The 20,701-nt window shown below is 39.6% G+C and overlaps 1 non-coding gene across 1 annotated transcript; it reads left to right on the top strand.

Annotated features, from left to right (window-relative positions):
- Positions 1 to 5,519: 5,519 nt before the first annotated feature.
- Positions 5,520 to 5,626, top strand: LOC127108642 (small nucleolar RNA R71). Its single transcript, XR_007796168.1, has one exon. It is a non-coding gene; the product is annotated as a small nucleolar RNA R71 (small nucleolar RNA).
- The last annotated feature ends 15,075 nt before the right edge of the window (positions 5,627 to 20,701 follow it).

Genomic DNA, 20,701 nt, shown 5'->3' with positions numbered 1-20,701 from the left:
AAATGGTGAGATCAGGTATCAGGGGAGTCGTCTGCCTGCGTGGATCCACGGAGCACGGCTATCTCCTGCCTGAGCTCTGCGATCTCCTGATATAGACAGCCGACTTCAGTAGCATGGGTGAGATCATACACTCCAATCTGTAAAGTTAGGTCCTCCACTTCCTGTCTAAGCGCTGCAATCTCTCTACGGCACTCAGCAATCTGGGTGCGTATGTCGGGTGTCTGCAATGAATGATTATTAGAGAGAACAATGGTTCTAGGAGATGGTGGTGCAGGTGTGTATTCAGCAACTGGGGGCGATCTCGGCTCCTCAACGGTCTCTTCCTGGCCCTCTAGAGCATAACTCCAATTCACTGGATCATGCACACTGGTCATCATAGGGTCTGGCAGTGTAAAGTAATGGATGGCCTCACTGTCGACTAGCAATCGGAACTGACGTGGGTGGAAAGAGGCTCTCCTCATCAATCCTCTGGTCAAACAGAAATCGATGTCCATGGTAGTATATCCACAGTAGGTCCGAAGATGCAACAGCTTGCGAGACAGACCCAAAGCGACTGCAATCTGTGTGATGATTCCACCAACATGGGTGACTCCTTCGGTGGATCTAGAGATACCGCTAAGATTATTCAATAAAAAGTTCCCACATGCTACTGGGCGAGACTGGGATGCGCAAAATAATATGAAGATCTCCTCTTCACTTAGTAGTGTCTCTGCATCCGGTCTTCCCAGGAAGGAATGTGCTAACATCATCTGAAAATATCTGAAGGCTGGGTTATGTATGACATAAGATAACTGTGTAGATGGATCCTGGCTTCCGCCACCTGATATATCACTCCAAAACTTCTCCACTTCCTTACCCAGGAAATATCCCAAAGGTGTCTCCGGGATAGCATCAAGAGTAGTCTGGAAACCTAATAAGTCGCCGAACTCTTTCTGGATGAAGGAGTACTCAACCCCAAAAAGCCTGAAAGCAGCATACCCATCTGGTCTAGAATATGGGTCGTAGTCGAATGAACTCAGGAACTTCAAAGTCAGGTTTCTATATGTGTTACTCAAGTCATCAGCAAACTCGTCCCAGTGAAGCTGGTGGCTAAGGAATCGGATACTAGGCTCGATGCCCAGTGCCTCCATACAATGCTGATCAGGGTAACGTGTGGGTTCCATAGGGCGCTGGTATAAAGCAATGTAGCGCTCCCTCTGAGCATTGTCTCTATAGGCAACATGCATGTCATCAAAACCCTGCATCCTGTAAAAGTTAGGAAAGTGATCCTGAAAATACAAACCATTCAAACTTTAGTCTCAATGCAAAATAAGATAAAATAAAATAAAAATAAAAATAAATGTAAATAAATGCGAAAAAAGTAAAATGAAAAGAAAAACCATGGGTTGCCTCCCACGCAACGCTTGTTTAACGTCATTAGCTTGACGGTTAGAATTTATACACCTGTAGTAGTATGAATCGGTGGATCAATCAGGGTATGGCTTGAGTAGTATACTGGAATGTCTCCTCCTTCATAGAGCTTCAGTCTTTGTCCATTTACAATGAATGGACTACAGGTATCGTTCTTGATTTCTACGGCTCCGGATCTCAGAATCTTGGATACTTCGAAAGGACCAGTCCATCTTGAACATAGTATTCCAGGGAAAAGTCGTAACCTAGTGTTGAAAAGAAGAACAGAATCGCCTACATTGAAGTTTTTCTTTACTATTCTTTTGTCATGATATGTCTTTGTCCTCTCTTTATATATTTTTGCATTTTCGTAGGCAGATTGCCTAAGTTCTTCTAATTTGTGAATGTCCAGGATACGCTTTTCTCCAGCAGCTAAGTAGTCTAAATTCAAAGTTTTAATGGCCCAATAGGCCTTATGCTCTAACTCAAATGGTAAGTGACATGATTTTCCATAAACTAGTTGGTAAGGGTAGTTCCTATAGGGGTTTTGAAAGCGGTTCTATAGGCCCATAATGCTTCTTGAAGCTTCTGAGACCAGTCTCTCCTAGAAATAGAAACAGTTTTCTCTAGGATTTGTTTTATCTCCCTATTAGATACTTCTACTTGGCCACTAGTTTGTGGATGGTATGGTGTTGCTACTATATGCCTAACTCCATATTTTCTTAAAAGTTTGTCAAATATTCTCGATATAAAGTGTGATCCTCCATCGCTTATGACTAAACGTGGTGTTCCAAATCTGGGGAATATATAGTTTTTAAATAATTTGATTACTACCCTAGTGTCGTTTATGGGTGCAGCTATAGCTTCAATCCACTTAGACACATAGTCTACGGCTACTAAGATATACCTGTTTCCTAAGGATGGTGGAAAAGGTCCCATGAAATCTATACCCCATACGTCAAAGAGTTCTACTTCCTGAATGTTTCTTAAGGGCATTTCATCACGTCTTGAAATGTTTCCAGTGCGTTGGCATCTGTCGCATTTGACAATGTAAGCATAGACATCACGCCACATGGTAGGCCAGAATAGGCCAGCTTGAAGAATCTTGGCGTATGTCTTAGAGGTGCTCGCATGTCCACCATAAGGTGCAGAATGACAATGCTCGATAATATTATTTACCTCTTCTTCTGGAACGCAACGGCGAAAAATGCCATCTTTACCCCTTTTGAAAAGGAGTGGTTCGTCCCAATAGAAGTTTCTCACATCGTGGAAGAATTTCTTCTTGCGGTGGTAATCAAGATCAGGGGGTACTATATCAGCAGCTAGGTAATTAACGAAATCTGCATACCAGGGTACGTTACTTATTGCTAAGGAATTTTGGGGGTGCTCATAAGGATCTAGGTTATTGTCTTCAATGGTTTCTACTTTAGCTATCAGTCTATCATAGGCGAAATTATCATTTATGGGTATTAGTTCAGGTTTTAGATGTTCTAGCCTAGAAAGGTGATCGGCTACTACATTTTCGGTGCCTTTTTTATCTCTTATGTCTAAATCAAACTCTTGTAGTAATAGAATCCATCGGAGTAACTTGGGCTTGGCATCTTTTTTATTTAATAGGTAACGAATGGCAGCATGATCGGTGTAAACAATAATTTTTGCTCCTACTAGATAAGATCTAAATTTGTCTATAGCGAAAACTACAGCGAGTAATTCTTTTTCGGTTGTTGCGTAATTAAGTTGGGCAGCATCTAGGGTTCTACTGGCATAATAAATGGCATGTAACTTTTTATCTTTTCTTTGTCCTAGAACGACTCCAACTGCATAATCACTAGCATCGCACATTATCTCGAAAGGTTCCGACCAATCGGGCGGTTTCATAATGGGTGCTGAGATTAATGCTTGTTTTAAAAGATTAAATGCGTCATTACATTTTTCATCAAAAATGAATTCAACATATTTCATTAAAAGTCCGGTTAACGGTTTAGTTATTTTGGAGAAGTCCTTAATAAAACGCCGGTAGAATCCAGCGTGTCCAAGAAAGCTTCGGACTTCTCTGATGGTTTTTGGTGGTTTTAGGTTTTCTATAACTTCTATTTTAGCTTTATCTACCTCTATACCTTTTTCGGAAACTATATGTTCTAAAACTATTCCTTCGGTCACCATGAAATGACATTTTTCCCAATTTAGCACGAGGTTCACCTCCACGCATCTCTCCAGGATTTTCTCAAGGTTAGCAAGACAATTGTGGAAATCGAATCCGCAAACCGAGAAATCATCCATAAACACTTCCATGCTACCATCTAGGTAATCTGCGAATATTGACATCATGCAGCGTTGGAAAGTAGCTGGAGCGTTACAGAGGCCGAAAGGCATTCGTCTGTAGGCAAAAGTTCCATAAGGGCATGTAAAGGTAGTTTTTTCTTGATCTTCTGGGTGAATAGGTATTTGGAAGAATCCAGAGTATCCATCTAAATAACAGAAGTAAAAGTGTCTGGCCAGACGCTCCAACATCTGGTCAATAAATGATAAAGGGAAATGGTCCTTCCTAGTTGCTTTATTTAATTTTCTATAATCTATACACATTCGTCATCCTCCTTCTAAACGTTTTGCTACATGTTCGCCTTTATCGTTTTGCAAGATTGTGATGCCTCCCTTTTTAGGTACTACATGCACAGGGCTCACCCACTTACTATCCGAGATCTGATAGATTATACCTGCCTCAAGTAACTTAAGAACTTCCTTCTTAACAACATCACTCATTATAGGGTTTATTCTTCTCTGATGCTCCCTAGAGGGTTTTGAATCTTCTTCGAGCGAAATCCGATGCATGCATACGGATGGGCTTATACCTTTCGATGACATGATTACCCAAAAGGCAAGGAATGGAGAAATTTCCAAGATCTTTATCTTTCTTTGCTAATTTGTCCTCGGAAATTGCATTACATTCCAAAGGCTTCAGATCGTCAAGTCTACGTTTGTTGGTAAGGATGTCTTTCAAAAACTTTGCATAAGAAGGTATTTGGGTGATGGCTTCTGTGAAAGGGATTTCTACATGAAGTTTTTCTATAACTTTAATAAATTTTTGATACTGTTTATTAATCTGGGTTTGTTTGAGTCTTTGGGGATATGGTATAGGTGGTTTATATGGCAGGGGCGGTACGTAAATTTTATCTTTAGGTTCTTCTCTTTTCTCTCGACCTTCCTGGTTTTCAGATTCCTCTGGTTCCTTTACTTTGTCTGGGGGTTTGGTACATTCCTTAGAAGTTTCGGGTTCACTCAATCTTGGGTTTGGTGGCTCATCATAAGCATTCCCACTTCGTAGGTTAATGGCATTGGCTTGTCCTCTCGGATTTTATTGAGGTTGTCCAGGGAATTGTCCTCCAGGTGTAGTCTGAGGGGCTTAGTTTAAAGCTACCTGAGAGATCTGGGTTTCAAGCATCTTGGTATGAGTAACTATTTGGTCAACCTTGGTTCCTAACTGAGTAATCAATTCGTTAACATGAATGTTTTGGTTCATGAACTCCTTGTTTTGTTGGGTTTGAGCGGTGATAAAATTTTCCATAATTTTCTCAAGGCTCGGCTTTGGTGGTACAGGTTGCATAGGTTGATTTGATCTAGGGGCTTGATAACTAGGTCTCGGAGGTGCATTATCTTGAATAGGGTTATTGTTTTTATAGGAGAAATTAGGGTGATTCCTCCATCCAGGGTTATAGGTATTTGAATATCGGTTCCCTTGGGTGTAGTTCACTTGCTCGGAGTGGGTTTCGTTTAATAGACTGCATTCTGCGGATTGGTGTCCTTGGGTTTCACATATCTCACAATCCGACGAAACTGCGGCTACAGTATTCGGGTTTATGCACATATGCTCGACCTTAAGGGCTAATGCGTCCATTTTAGCATGCATCATGTCTATAGAGCTTAGTTCATGTACTCCTCCTTGGGCTTCCTTCTTCTCAACTGTCGCTCGTTCGACTCCCCATGATTGATGGTTTTGAGCCATATCTTCGATGAAGGCACTGGCTTCAGGGTAAGGTTTGTTCATCAGAGCACCGCCCGCGGCAGCGTCGATGGTCATCTTTGTGTTGTAATGAAGTCCATTATAGAAGGTTTGAATGATTAACCAATTTTCTAAACCATGATGTGGGCATGCTCGTAACAACTCTTTATATCTCTCCCAAGCTTCAAACAACGATTCTCCTTGGTTTTGGGTAAATCTAATTATATGGTTTCGAAGAACGGCGGTCTTACTCGGGGGAAAATATCTAGCAAGGAAAACTCTTCTAAGGTTATCCCAAGTCGTAATGGAATTGGGTGGAAGGGAATCTAACCATGATAGAGCTTTATCTCTGAGGGAAAAAGGAAATAATCTTAAACGTATTGCCTCAGGAGAAGCTCCATTGGTTTTAAAAGTATCTGCTAATTGAAGAAATATTTTTAAATGTTGGTTTGGGTTCTCGGTAGCGAGACCCGCGAATTGTCTCTGTTGCACTAGTTGCAACAGAGACGGTTTAAGTTCAAAATTATTGGCTGGTATTATTGGGTTTACTATACTAGAACTAGGTTCTTCATTAGATGGTTGAGCGAAGTCCTTAAGAGGTCTTTGGTTTTGATCTTCGGCCATAACTCTCTTAATTCTATGAAAGAATAAACGTGCGCGAGCGTAACGTTCAGGTTCTGCCAGAGCGTATACTAAACTTAAACTTCCGGTGCTACGAGTTCTTCGCATCGACCGGCGGGAAATAACCTAAGTCTAAACGATATAACAATAGGAAAATGAAATTTGACGAAATTGGTCACCGGCAACGGCGCCAAAAACTTGATGCGTTGGAAAACTTGATGTTCGCAAGTGTACGAACGCGTCAGAGTAATATAAAAGATTATCGAACCACAAAGACCAAGTGTCAATCTATCGTTATCTGTTGTTATGGTGTTTATCAAAGGCAGTCAGAATAGGTGTTTTTGTAGTGTGCAATGAAAAGTAAAGTATTGAAAATAGAATATAATTTATAAAGACAGGGTCGAATGTAATTCACGTAATCAGTTGATAATCCAAGTACTTGCTAATAGAACTACTTATGGGCAATGTTTCCTACTTTGAAAAGAACTAATTTAACAGGAACTGTCGCTTTCGCGTATTCAGAACCGAGTTGTACTCCCTAATCAAACCCTCTTATTGTCACTTATAAAAAGGTGCGCATTGCGTTAGAGTAGTAAATCTATTTTTAAGAAATATAGTATCTTGACTAAGTTGAAAAGTATTATAACCTGGATTTCTTAACCAAAAGAGGTTCTTACGAACCAGACTCTAAACTTATAAACGCGTCCGAAAATAGTTTTAAAATCTCTTTTCTTCTTGATGTTAAAAACTCCTAATGAACTAGACAAAGCGCTTTCGCTGTTTTTGAAATAGTTAAAAACAATTAAGTTTATAAAGACGTTGGACGGCTTTCGATCTTACCCAACGGAATTGAAGTGCGGGAAAACTTAAGTTGAAAGTTAAAATAGCCCTTTAAGTGTTTCTATGAACAATTGTACGGATTACTGGTTTAATCACGATCCTTACATTCTAGCCTTATAAATTTAGCTAGACATGGTAAATTAAAAGTGCATTAAAATAAATAAAAGTAGTGCGAGTGCGGAAAGTAAATAATTTAAAGCGAGTGCGAGGAAATAAATAATTTAAAGCGAGTGCGAGGAAATAAATAAAGTAAAAGCGAGTGTGGGAAATAAATAAAGTAAAATCGAGTGCGAGAAATAAATGAATTAAAAGCGAGTGTGGGAAATAAATAAAGTAAAAGCGAGTGCGGGAAATAAATAAAGTAAAGGCGAGTAATAAAAACTTGCTCCAATAGGAGGACTGAGTAAATTGCAATGCGGAAATGTAAATGGCGGCAGGATTAACTTCCTTCCAAAGTGCTCCAAACTCGAGTACAGACTCTATCACAGACTCAATTACACAATTGTGGTAACACTCCAATGCGAAGCGATTACCACTTTATAAAACTGAATATATGCCTAAGTGAAACAAAGTTGCTTCTGATTTCGCCTTGTTCCAACGTTCGGATCTTCGTCTGCTCTAAGTTTGGGTCATTGTAAAACTGAATTCGCGTTTCTATTTATAAGCAAATAAAAAAGGTGGAATTGACTTGGATGCCCTTCAACTTGAAAATAGAGGAAACCGTTTTCCTCTTGTGGCGCCCGCCACAAGGCCATGACGCCCGCCACAAGCACAAAATGGGGCGCCTTAGTGGAAGTGGTGGGAAAACATGGGAATTGATGGAAGTTTGAATTGGACACGTCATGGCTTGGACTGTGGCGCCCGCCATTGGGTAGGCCATAAGAGCAAAATGCTGATTTTTAGGGTTTTTGGCACTTTTTCGCTCCTTTTCTCGATCGGGGCTCCTATTAAGGTAAAAACCTGAAAACAAAGGAAAACACAGTAATAACACAACAAAATGACAATAAAATGACTAGAATGCATGTGAAATTGGAGTCGAAAATACGTAAATTTTAGTGTGATCACATTACTCATTCTGCAGTAGGTAAATCATACATTTCAAATCAGGTTAGTCTTCAAGGCTTGGCTTAATCCTACCCTTGTTTTTGCATTAGGTTTTCATGAGATCATGCTTGGCAAGTTGTTTAAGTGATTTCAGGATGGTACATTGTTAGTAGGACTTGGTTTAGTCTCACAAAACGATCATGATGCATTGATGCTTCCGCTGCAACATGCATTGCAGGTTGGTCTGTGAATTGGTTTATTTGTTTTTTGTGGTTATTGACATGTCATGATAGCATTTGGTTGTGTGGGTCTGTTGCTGCAGGAAGGTTCCCAGGTTGCATCTCCCATGAACCATCACCACCATAAACTGCAAGTATGAGCATGTTCAGCTGGTTATCAACTGGTTGTGTGGTTATGGTGCTGCTACAAGGCTGCAGGCGAGGCAAAGTGCAACATGGCATTGAACTGACTGCTGCAACAGGGCTAACATGTCATGTATCTCCATTGGCCCGGCCACACATTTCAATGGTTTGATATGTAAGGTTTTTGTTACAGCCAAGGGATATGAGCAAAGGACAATGGTTGGACTGTTAGAGGACTCCTTGGTCATTGATTAGGGGCAAGCTAAGGGCAATGGCCAATGGTTCAAAAAAGCCAAAAATGACATGGTGCACAACATGTATTACTTGCAATAGAAGTAACCAAGAAAAACATCAACAAACATGAAGATTGGATGACACATTGAAGCAAAGGGCCAAGCCAAGTCTAGATAGTCAAGAGCAAGTGAGGGTTGACTTCGGTCAAAGTTGACCAAAAAGTCGATTGTTGACCAAAGTCAACAAATGGTCAAAAATGCATTTTCTTTGTAAATGGACAATGGATCATTGGTTAGGGTGAAATTTAGGGTTTTTGGATTTTGGGTTGACTTTGGTCAAAGTTGACAAAAAAGTCAACTGTTGACCAAAGTCAACATTTGGTCAAAAATGTCAAGACTTGTATTTTCTTATGTAGGATCACATGTAATGGTTTAAAATGACATGAAATGGATTGAAATGGTTTGAAAAATGGTTGGAAATTGGTTTCACAATTGGTTTATTTATGACTTGAATGTTTGACTTTTGAAAAGAAAATAATTTGACTGATAATGTATGTTAACAAGGCCATAAAATGAGATCATAAGATTAGGGATTTGATGTAATATTCATGAATCAATGGCATGACTAGCAAGTGGCTTGAGACACAAGAAGTTTGGTTGTTTAGATGATCAGGACCATAGGTGTATCCATAACTTACATGAATAACACCATGACTTTGGACCAAGACCAATGCTCATATAAACCCAAAGTAAGGTTAGGCCAAGCATATTGATAATAGGTGAAGATTGAGGGGTCATGGATGCACAGTCAGGCCACCAAGTTCATCTGACTCACCATCTTCTGATTAGGGTTTTGGAGGCCAAGACAAGGCCTGGGGAAGCTCCATGAGATCATGCCTTGAGAAATTAGGGTTTTGAAGATCCTAGAGGATTGTCTGGTCACATCTTTGTTGAATTCAAGCCTTCACCACCACCATTAGGGTTTCATATCCCCCATGCTGATAATATGGTTAGACCATGCTCTTGAGCCTTGATATCCACACAAACCCTAGTTTCATAAGCCCTAGTTTTTCGAATCCATGATGAATGATGCATGTGGATGAATTATGAATGTATGCAAGTGATCTCCTGATCAAGTGGTTGGATGAATAAATAAGAAAAGGGGAGGGAAAATTTTAGGGTACAACAGCTGCCCCATATTTAATCTTCTTGAACCTGAATACACGAATTGCGGGAGCTTTTCAGGTATTTGAGGTGGAAGGTGATTAAATACCGACGTACCCGAAATTTTCCTGGACAGGTGGTTGAAGTTATCCCAGACTTTGGGCGTTTACACAAGGTATTATGGGGAAGATGCTACATGTAGTGCATGATGTATGCTTGTCTTTTATGATGCATGTTTGTTTGCTTATTTGTCATTTGCGGGGATGAGTTTTTATTACGATGGGAATTCTGACTCGCCATCAAAGATTGGAAGATAATTGCCGTGAAATCTAAGTGGTGCCAACACTGCTGTCAAGGAATCTTTTCCTGTTAAGGAACACTGGAATGCTGGAACCAACATGGCATCCCAGCTGATTGGGTGTCACATGTGTTCAACTAAAACCATTTTTGAGTCGCCGGTCATCTTTCAAGTTTATCGGGTTTTAACAGTAATGCAAAATGTTTCTCTTTAGTGAAGCTTTTTATTATTCCCTGAAATTTTAAAGCATTATGTGAGTAAGACAAATCAATTATTTTGCATACAAAACACAGAAGGAAATGCTTGATGGAAGAACTGAATTTTACTGCCATGAAATTATATATATGGTGAGTACCAGGATACAGACACCCTTGATGAGGATGTTGCAAAAAATTGAAAAATAAATGAAATGGCAATTGGAAAAAATTTCTGTATATTTTTCTCCATTGATTACAACATTGGCCTTAGTCTACCATAGAATCTGAATCCCAAGACCTTGCTTCGGCTGATGGTGATTGGATCGATCTTTGACCCTCTGACACCTAGCTTGTAGCGTATGGGCTCAAGGATCATAGTCAATGCCTTTATCCCTAACTTCTACTTGGACATTTCAATTCTTTTCGTCCACCGGGATGCTCCTTTTTGCCTAAGCCGCCCTTTCAGGTTTTCGACTTAGCGAGCTTCATATGTGTTCCCTAACTTTTGCATGGATGATCGGTAAAATAGCAAGTGTACTATTTGCACCAATATAGTAATAAAAAGGGAGTTATCCCGAGTATCGATATCGAGGACTGCGTAACAAGTATCAATTTTTATAATAACTCGATTGAACAAAAGTTCATATGGGGTTGATGATTATTTTCACAAATGATAAGAAATAAAAATATAAAGCGTATAAAAACAGTTTAACCGATATGAGACATAATGCTAGGGCCAGATGTATGAATTGCTTCGTATTCCACTTTTTTCCATATCATATAACATCTATGTTATTATAATTCAAAACCATTTCTCAAGAGTAGTTTTCTCTAATTCCTTAGCCAAAAACCATTAACATGCAATTTCAATCCTAATTCCTTAGTTATTTAAATTGCTGTTATGAAATACTTAGTTTAACAAGAATTAACAGTAACCACAGTTTGATCCTCATTCCGAAGTGATTAAACACGGGTTTTATTATACAACAAGTGATAAGGCGGTTTGTCCGAACTAAATCTTAACCAGAGATCAGAATTTCATTTGTCCGATAAAATTAAGCATTAAGCGCGTTGTATAATAATTTGACTTAAGAAAACATCAATGATTATAAGAACAGGGATAAAATATTCATACAGTAGTAACTCAGGGACACCCCCTAGCATTGGGGGATTTAGCCTCTCATAATATTCAAAGACAGAAGATTACAAATTAAAGACATTACAAGTTGTTGGTGATAAAGGTTGATCTTCAATTTCTTCCGATCTTGAAGATCTCTCCTCCTCTGAACACTTTGCAAGGTCGCTTCCTCTTTCCGTCTCTTTTCTTTCACGATCAAAAAGTCCCTTTTCTCCATGCCCAAATTCAAACTAAATAGCTTCCAAACAACTAAAAACATTGCGAAATACCCAAAATGCCTTCCGGACGTCTAAAGGGGTTAAAATAAGAAAAATCAGCAATTGGGGCGAAATGGCCAACACGGGCCGTGTCAAGTGACACTACTGCCCGTGTTGGCTCCACTGTAAGTCCAATCATGCAATCCATGCTGACACGGGCCATGTCAATTGACACGGGCACCCGTGTCAGCCCACTGTTTACTGGGTGTAGGATGGCTGGCTCTGCACATGCTGACACGGGCCGTGTCAGCTGACACGAGCACCCGTGTCAGCCCCCTGTTTTTGTCTATTTTTCGCTTTTCATTAAGTCTCTGACCTCCATTCTTCCGGTACGCAACTTTCGGACTTGTTATCTAACCTAGAAACCAAACAGTCTACACCGAAACGCATAAAATGCGACAAAAGGCGAAAAACTACTAATGCAACATAACACAAACGGAAATTCATAAAATGTAATAGACTAAAGAAATCACTAAAATAAAAAGCAAAAAGTTACCGATTCATGAAGATTCCATGCTGGATAGATGATGAAAATTGAGTGTAAATGGTGACCGATCACAACCCCAAACTTATCTCATTGCTTGTCCTCAAGTGATGCAAGAGACAAAACGGAGGTCAACCATGGATTCTATTCTTTCCACAACACAGCTGATGTTATTCGTAACTTGGTTTTCTCCTTCCCGATTAAGCTTCTGGTTTACCCATTCGAACTTCTCTAATGCCTTATCATTTCAGAGAGTTCTTTTACCTGCAAGCTTCTTCACGCTACTCACCAAATCTCTCGAGGTTAAGGTGTTTAGCACTCAACAAATCAAGGTATGCAATATCAACTCTTACTTTTTGAATAAATTCTACGCCCCCTACACAAACACAATTCACACACTTTAAGAGGTCTTCAGGGTTGTAATGGGGCTTAGGTACGGTGGGGGAGTAGACAATATAATGGATTACAAAAGGTTTTACAACTCGGCATTCATGTTGTTGTTTTTCTTTGTGCAAGAATTTTATTTGGGGTGTCGTCCAATCTTGACTCTTTTTCACTCAAATTCATATTAATGCATGAGTCTATTCCTAAGGCAAGTGCTTATTCTTCATTTATCTATATATATACCTTTTTTTTCATTTCTTTTTCTCTTTTTTAGGTAGAAGCGGATGTTTCTACACAGTTTTTCTTTTTCTCATCTTTCTTTTCCTTGCACTTGCCCTTTTTCAACAATTTTTTTTTCTACGGATGAATACCCCAAACTTATCTTTTTGCACAAGTTTTACACTACAACAGTCATGCCGAGCGAGGGTAGGGAGTGTATGGCTAATGGTTAACATGATGGTTTACACAAACAAAGGGGTACAGGCTCAACGGGGTTAGCAACGGATGAAAACAACATTATGGGTGGCTAGAAAGGCTCAAAGGTTGAAAACAAACAACGTGCCTCAGTGTGCGTTTTTGTATTGTGTTGTATCAGTAGAACTCACGCAAAATTAGAGAGATAGAGTCATACATGAATGCGCTCTTTTTGTGTTTGGTTAAGTTGAAATCTCACCATGTTGGGTAAGCTTGCAGGCTCCAAACATTCTTTATGACAAACAGCTTCTTTATCATGTAAGGGCAAAGTGTCAGACAACATACGATCGTAAGTTTCGATGATGACAAATGACCACCATGCATGTCTACAAACAAATGCAACACATCACCTATCATATCCTTTCCTATGCTTATCTAAATCTGTTATAATTCTTAAAAACATATGTGGACAAAGTGTGATCATGACGAAATGCATGAAAATCACAAAATACGAATTTTTGCAGGTTTGCAGGCTTTGAGTCGACCGCAAGGGTCAGCGCATAAGCCTCGGGTCAGCTCATGGAACCTTTGAGTCGACCATAAGGGTCAGCTCAAAGCTCACGAGTCAGCGCATGATGCTTTGAGTCAACCACAGGTCAGCTCATGGAACCTTTGAGTCGACCATAAGGGTCAGCTCAAAGCTCACGGGTCAGCGCATGATGCTTTGAGTCAACCACAGGTCAGCTCATGGAAGCTTTGAGTCGACCATAAGGGTCAGCTCAAAGCTCACGGGTCAGCGCATGATGCTTTGAGTCAACCACAGGTCAGCTCATGGAAGCTTTGAGTCGACCATAAGGGTCAGCTCAAAGCTCACGGGTCAGCACACGCCGACCTATGGTCGACCGCTCGCGCGTAAACTCAGTTTTCTGAGTTATTTCCACTGTTTGAAATTCTGTTATGTTTGATTGGTTTTGTCAGTTACTATATATACAAGTCAAAACACTTGTATCAACTAACATTTGTCAATTTGAATTCAAGTGTTCAAGGAAACAAGAAAGAGTGAAATAGGTGTCCAAGATTCATCATCTTCATCTTCAACATCTCACAACACATCAACTACACACAACCATTTTTGATGTGCTTCGTGTTCGGTTAAAGGTGATAAGGTTTGAAGCTGTGATCGAAGAATCCAGTTCGGGTTGAAGCTTGTGGCAGGTTCTTTCTTGAATAAAACCGTTAGGGTTTTGTCCTCCAATACGGGTTTGTGTTTGGGGGTTTTTGGACGAATCGTTCTTCAATATTCAGCCGAGCGAAGGTGATTGAGAAGAGGAAAGTCTTCATCAGTCTAGTAGCGGATTCGGTGGCATTGAAGTGAAGGATTCGGGTTCGACTCGTTGTGTTTGAGATCAGCTGGGCCGAGGGTTTGAAGAACGGAAGATTCTTCAACAAAGGGGCTGGAATCGGAGGTCTAGCATCAACGATCGAAGGTCTTGATTCATCTTGAATCAAGGAGCAAGGATAGGAAGCATCATTCAACACATTGGAAGTTCTGTTGTTTACATGCTTTGCAATCCTTGTATAAACGATTAAATTTCACAGGTGATATCTAATTAATCATCTCAATTCTAATTTTAGAATTGAGGGCAGACGTACCCCGAAGCGAGGACGGCGGGGGAACTGCCTCATCAAATCTCTGTCTTCTTTAATTTTCTGCATAAGTGCTTTTCAGCTTAAAAATTAAGTGATTTTAGTTTAAGCAATTTTACCAAACGTTGATATAAGTTGAGTAAGAGATTGAAACAGTTGTTTGAATACAAAGTACAATAGTTTATTGTACTAGATAAATTTGAATTACTTACTCAACTCAAATATCTCTTGGAGTGTATGCACACCAAGTGTTTGTGAACTTGCATAAGCCAAAGTTGTCTTAAGTTTACATTCAGTTTAATTTGGTATTTTGGATCATTGGAACTAGGCTTGCTAGTTAGTGAAATATATCAATTGAGTGTGCAAATAGTGTAGTAATTAGTATTTCACTTTATCTCAAATCCATTAGCTTAACGCATATCCGGTTTTCCAATAACGGTTCGTTTTAGACTAAAATTTTCCTCGGCTGCTTCCGCTCTTAAAACAATTTTAAAACCAATTTTCTTTTAAATTGGTAGCACCGACTCATGTTTTTAATTGGGATCTATTCAACCCCCCCTTCTAGATCCGTGCCATAGTCTAACAAGTGGTATCAGGAGCTCCGGTTCACTCCGTGCTTCAAAATACAACGTTGATAGAAAATGGCTAACGAACCTAAAGGGGCTTACAATAGAGCTCCCATTTTCAATGGTGAAAATTATAGTTATTGGAAAGACTGTATGCGGGTGCACATAAATTCCATAGATAGAAAAATATGGAATGTTATTCTCAATGGTCCAATTCAAATAACCATGACCAATGAGAACAACGAAGTTGTGCCTAAGCCCGAAGCACAATGGACCGATGATGATGAAAAGAAATACAATTATGATTGGTAAGCCAAAAATATCCTTATCTCCTCATTAGGTGTAGATGAATACTATCGTGTATCCCATTGTCCTACTGCTAAGGCCATGTGGGATTCACTACAAATTGCCCATGAGGGGACAAATGATGTTAAATTGGCTAGAATCAATACACTAACACAAGAGTTTGATCTCTTTTTCATGGAGCAAGGGGAAACCATTGCCGACATGCAAAAGAGATTCACTCATCTCATCAATCGATTACGTTCACTTGGTAGGCCTGTTTCCAATGATATTGCTACTAATAAGATCTTAAGATGTCTTAACAGGGAATGGCAGCCGAAAGTGACCGCCATAAAAGAGGCAAATGATCTTACCACATTGGACTTGACAACATTGTTCGGTAAACTACAAGAGCACGAACAAGTTCTCTTAAGCCTGGAACAACACGAAAAGAAAGACAAGAAAGACAAAGCAAAGGTGAGTGAAAAGAAATCAATAGCTCTAAAGACTTCCTCCTCAAAGTCTCAAGCAAAAGAGCAAAGTGATTATTCATCGAGTGACGAAGAAGAAGAGGACAAGAGTGAAGATATGGGGCTGTTCGTCAAACGCTACAACCGTTACGTGAGAAAGAACGGCATCCAACATTCCGAGAAGAACTTAGTAAACTTCCGGAAGCAATCTAGGTTCTCTAAAAATGATGACTCAAAAGGAAAAACAACTAGAGGGTCGTGCTATAAGTGTGGGAAGCCTGGTCACTACAAACCGGACTGTCCGATGAACAAAAAGACAAAAGAAAAAGATTCATACAAATCACACAAGAAACCATCAAAGCCAAGGAGAGCATACATAGCTTGGGAAAGCGATAGCGACTCCTCCGATGATGAAAGTTCTAGTGATGAAGATGAAAATGCAAATCTATGTCTTTCTGCTCATCAAAAGAACAAGAAGAAACAGGTACGACATGCTAAATATGAAAAATCCTCTAGTATGTCTCATCATGAATTGCAAACTGCTTTTGATACTTTACACTATGAAGCGAAAGAGGCCTTTAAAAGGCTTGCCTCAAATAAGAAATTTTTTTCTCATTTGGAACATAAAATTCAAGAATCCGAACGGAAACTTGAGGCAATTAAAGCTTCTATAGTGGAAAGCACAAAAACAAGTTATGAGGACCTTAAAAGTAGAATGATGAACTTTGGGTGTGATACTTGTTACATTTGGCAAGGTGAAGTAAGAAACCTAAAAGCCAAACTTGACAAGGCTCTTGAGCCCATGATTACTTTTGCTATCAACAAATCTAATTTTCGAAAAAGTATGGTTAATCCATATCAAAAATATAAATATGTTATAAAAGATGAAGATAGCAAAAGCAATCCAAATGTAGCTTTCTCTTGTCTCTATTGTTGCAAGAAAGGTCATTCCATTGCTAAATGTAGATTTAGGAGGTTTTTAGTTCCTAAAGGCATTTATCAATGGATGCCCAAATGCAACCATTTCGTTCCTCACCACTCAGGACCCAATAAGCAATTGGGTACCTTCTCTTGTTAATTATCTTGTCACAGGTACAATGCCTCGAGACTACCGAGAGAAGATGGTTTCTCGACAGTGGATGCTCAAGGCACATGTCAGGTGACATATCTCTCTTCATTGACTTTGTGGCTAAGAAGAAGGGATATGTAACTTATGGTGATAACAACCGTGGAGCAATACTTGGTAAAGGTAGTGTAGGTAATCCCTCCTCTACTACTATTTCTGATGTGTTGCTTGTCGAAGGTCTTAAACACAATCTACTTAGCATCAGTCAATTATGTGACAAAGGATACAATGTATCATTTTCAAAAGATTGTTGCAAAATTGTACATAATGATGATAAGAAGAGTATGTTTAATGGTCTTCGTGTGAATAATGTCTATATGCTTGACTTAAATCAAGTATCATTAACAAGTGACAAATGCCTCGTAACAATGAGTGAAGATTCATGGTTATGGCATAGGCGTTTAGCACATGTTAACTTTGACTTACTCAACAAAGTAGTCTCAAAAGATCTAGTCCTAGGTCTCCCCAAAATTAAGTTCACCAAGGATCACCTTTGTGATGCTTGTCAAAAGGGGAAGCAAACGAGGATCTCATTTAAATCCAAGAATATCGTTTCAACAACTAGACCTCTCGAGCTTCTCCATATGGATTTATTTGGACCATCTAGGATTAAAAGTCTAGGAGGAAACTATTACGGTTTCGTAATAGTGGACGACTTTTCTCGATTTTGTTGGACTATTTTCTTAGTAAGTAAGAGTGACACATTCGCCGCCTTTGAACGATTTGCTAAGCTTTTCCAAAATAAACTAAATACAAACATTGTTGCAATTAGAAGCGATCATGGAGGTGAATTCGAAAATCACTTATTTGAAGAATATTGCGGTAACCATGGTATTGATCATAACTTCTCCGCTCCACGTACTCCTCAACAAAATGGGGGTTGTGGAGCGTAAAAATCGAATTTTGGAAGAATTGGGAAGAACAATGATCAATGAAAGTGGCCTACCGAAATATTTTTGGGCTGACGCCATTAGTACGGCTTGTTACGTTTTGAATAGGGTGCTCATTCGCCCCATTCTAAACAAAACACCGTATGAACTTTTAAAAGGGCGAAAGCCAAATGTTTCTCACTTACATGTCTTTGGTTGCAAATGTTTCGTATTGAACAATGGAAAGGAAAACTTAGGGAAATTCGATTCCAAGGCCGACGAAGGTATCTTCCTCGGATACTCTCAATCTAGCAAAGCATATAGAATATACAACAAGCGATTACTTACTGTAGAAGAGTTTGTACATGTCACTTTTGATGAATCTAATCCGAGAAATGTCGGAAAGGGTAGTGTTTTACATGGTGCAGGTACATCTACTGAAGACATACTCAAAGGTGGCGAGCCGGGGATTGATCAACCCGACATAGTCAAAATTGAGGAGGTCAAAGATGTACACCATGAGGAAACCGAGGTAGTTCATCCGCCTTCAAACGATGATCTTCCTCAAGCTTGGAAGTCTTCCAAAGACCATCTAATAGACAACATTCTCGGGGACATATCAAAGGGCGTAACAACTCGATCTAAGCTAAGTAACTTCTGTTATCACTTCGCTTTCGTTTCGCAGATGGAACCTAAAAACCCTAAAGAAGCCCTACTCGATGAACACTGGTTTTTATCAATGCAGGAGGAACTTAATCAGTTCACCAGAAATGAGGTTTGGGACCTTGTCCCTCCTCCGCGAGATCATCGAGTAATCGGCACCCGATGGGTGTTTAGGAACAAACTGGACGAAAACGGGGTAATAACCCGTAATAAGGCGCGTTTAGTCGCGCAAGGGTATAACCAAGAGGAAGGCATCGACTATGAGGAAACTTATGCGCCGGTTTCCCGACTCGAGGCTATACGCCTTCTCCTTGCTTTCGCTTGTGCGAAATACTTTAAGCTATTCCAAATGGATGTTAAAAGTGCATTCCTTAACGGTCACATAAATGAAGAGGTTTACGTCGCACAACCTCCGGGTTTCGAATCTCATGAGTATCCTGATCATGTTTATAAACTAAAAAGGGCTTTGTATGGCCTCAAACAAGCTCCTAGAGCTTGGTATGAGCGACTAAGCAAATTTCTACTCGATCAAGGTTACTCAAGAGGAAAGATTGACACAACCCTCTTCATTAAACGTCAAGGAAAGCACTTGATATTAGTGCAAATTTATGTAGATGATATCATATTTGGATCTACTAACATGAATCTTGTGAGAGAGTTTTCTGACCTTATGCAGGGAGAATTCGAGATGAGTATGATGGGGGAGCTCACATACTTTCTCGGTCTGCAAATTAAACAGCTCAAAGAAGGAACTTTCGTGAGCCAGACAAAGTACTGTTTGGACCTTATCAAGAGATTTGACATGGCAAAAGCTAAGGCCATGGACACCCCCATGCCTACGTGTACAAACTTGAACAAAGATGAAGACGGTAAGGAAGTAGATGTAAAACGGTATAGAGGTATGATTGGTTCACTCCTTTATCTTACTGCTTCTCGTCCCGATATTATGTTTAGCGTATGCATGTGCGCAAGATATCAATCATGTCCCAAGGAAACCCATTTAAAAGCCGTCAAACGAATACTTCGATACCTATCCGGTACTCCGAAGTATGGACTATGGTATTCCAAAGGTAATGATTGTTCATTGGTAGGTTTTTCCGATTCCGACTTTGCCGGTTGCAAATTGGATAGGAAGAGCACCAGTGGCACTTGTCACTTATTTTCAAACTCTTTGGTCAGTTGGCATAGCAAGAAACAGGTTTCAGTTGCGTTGTCAACCGCCGAAGCGGAATACGTTGCCGCCGGTAGTTGTTGTGCCCAAATCCTATGGATTAAGCAACAACTATTGGACTTTAACCTCAAACTTGAACGTATTCCCATTTTTTGTGACAATACAAGTGCCATTAACCTGACCAAGAATCCTGTGCTACATTCTCGCACCAAACATATCGAAATTCGACACCACTTTCTTCGGGATCATGTAGAGAAAGGTGACATTGTGTTTGAACATGTCAATACTGAAAATCAACTAGCGGACATTTTCACAAAGCCGCTAGCCACTGAACCTTTCTTTCATATCCGCCGAGAACTTGGTATTCTCGATATTTCGGAACGGGCACTATAATCTGCTGTTTTACCTTATTCCACTTAAGACTATAATCTTGTACTTCTAACAAGTTGATGTTGTTGCAAGCACAAGTTTAGTGTTCACCAAGTCACTCCGGCATCAAGGTGATATTGTTCCCTTCTCTCTCTCTTTCTGCAAAGTTTCATGATTAACATAGCTATACCACATAATGATATTGTATATATATGCATGATGTATCTCCTTGGATGTTTACTTTCGTATGGCATTCTATCTATGCATCAAACTTGTCAGCATATGTGCAGAAAAATGTAAAACTGAAATCTTTGCTTATTATTTGATTGTATTCATTTCTCTGTTATGCTTGTTTGTGCTCAATCTATTTTAATGATTAATGTTCTTTTAATTAATGATTATCATTCAGTAACGATATTGGTGTGATATTATTATCTGTTTGTGTTATTTCCTGTGATTTTTTTTGTTATGTTGAATAATTGTTCCTTGTCTCTTTTTGATGTTGTCAAAGGGGGAGAAGAGTACAAGCAGCCAAAATGTTTGACACAATTAACAGTCGGTTTTGCAGATAGCGTTAGATTACAAAAGAAAGGGGAAGTGTGCACAATGTGTGTAAATACTGCATATACTGCATGTTGTTTGCTCTTTGGCTGTGCATAGGTTGTCATCATCAAAAAGGGGGAGTATGTAAGGGCAAAGTGTCAGACAACATACGA

The sequence above is a fragment of the Lathyrus oleraceus genome, chromosome 7, assembly GCF_024323335.1.
Source record: "Lathyrus oleraceus cultivar Zhongwan6 chromosome 7, CAAS_Psat_ZW6_1.0, whole genome shotgun sequence".
Lineage (NCBI taxonomy): Eukaryota > Viridiplantae > Streptophyta > Magnoliopsida > Fabales > Fabaceae > Lathyrus > Lathyrus oleraceus.
Note: the sequence above shows the minus strand (reverse complement) of the source record. Positions and strands in the feature narration are given on the sequence as shown.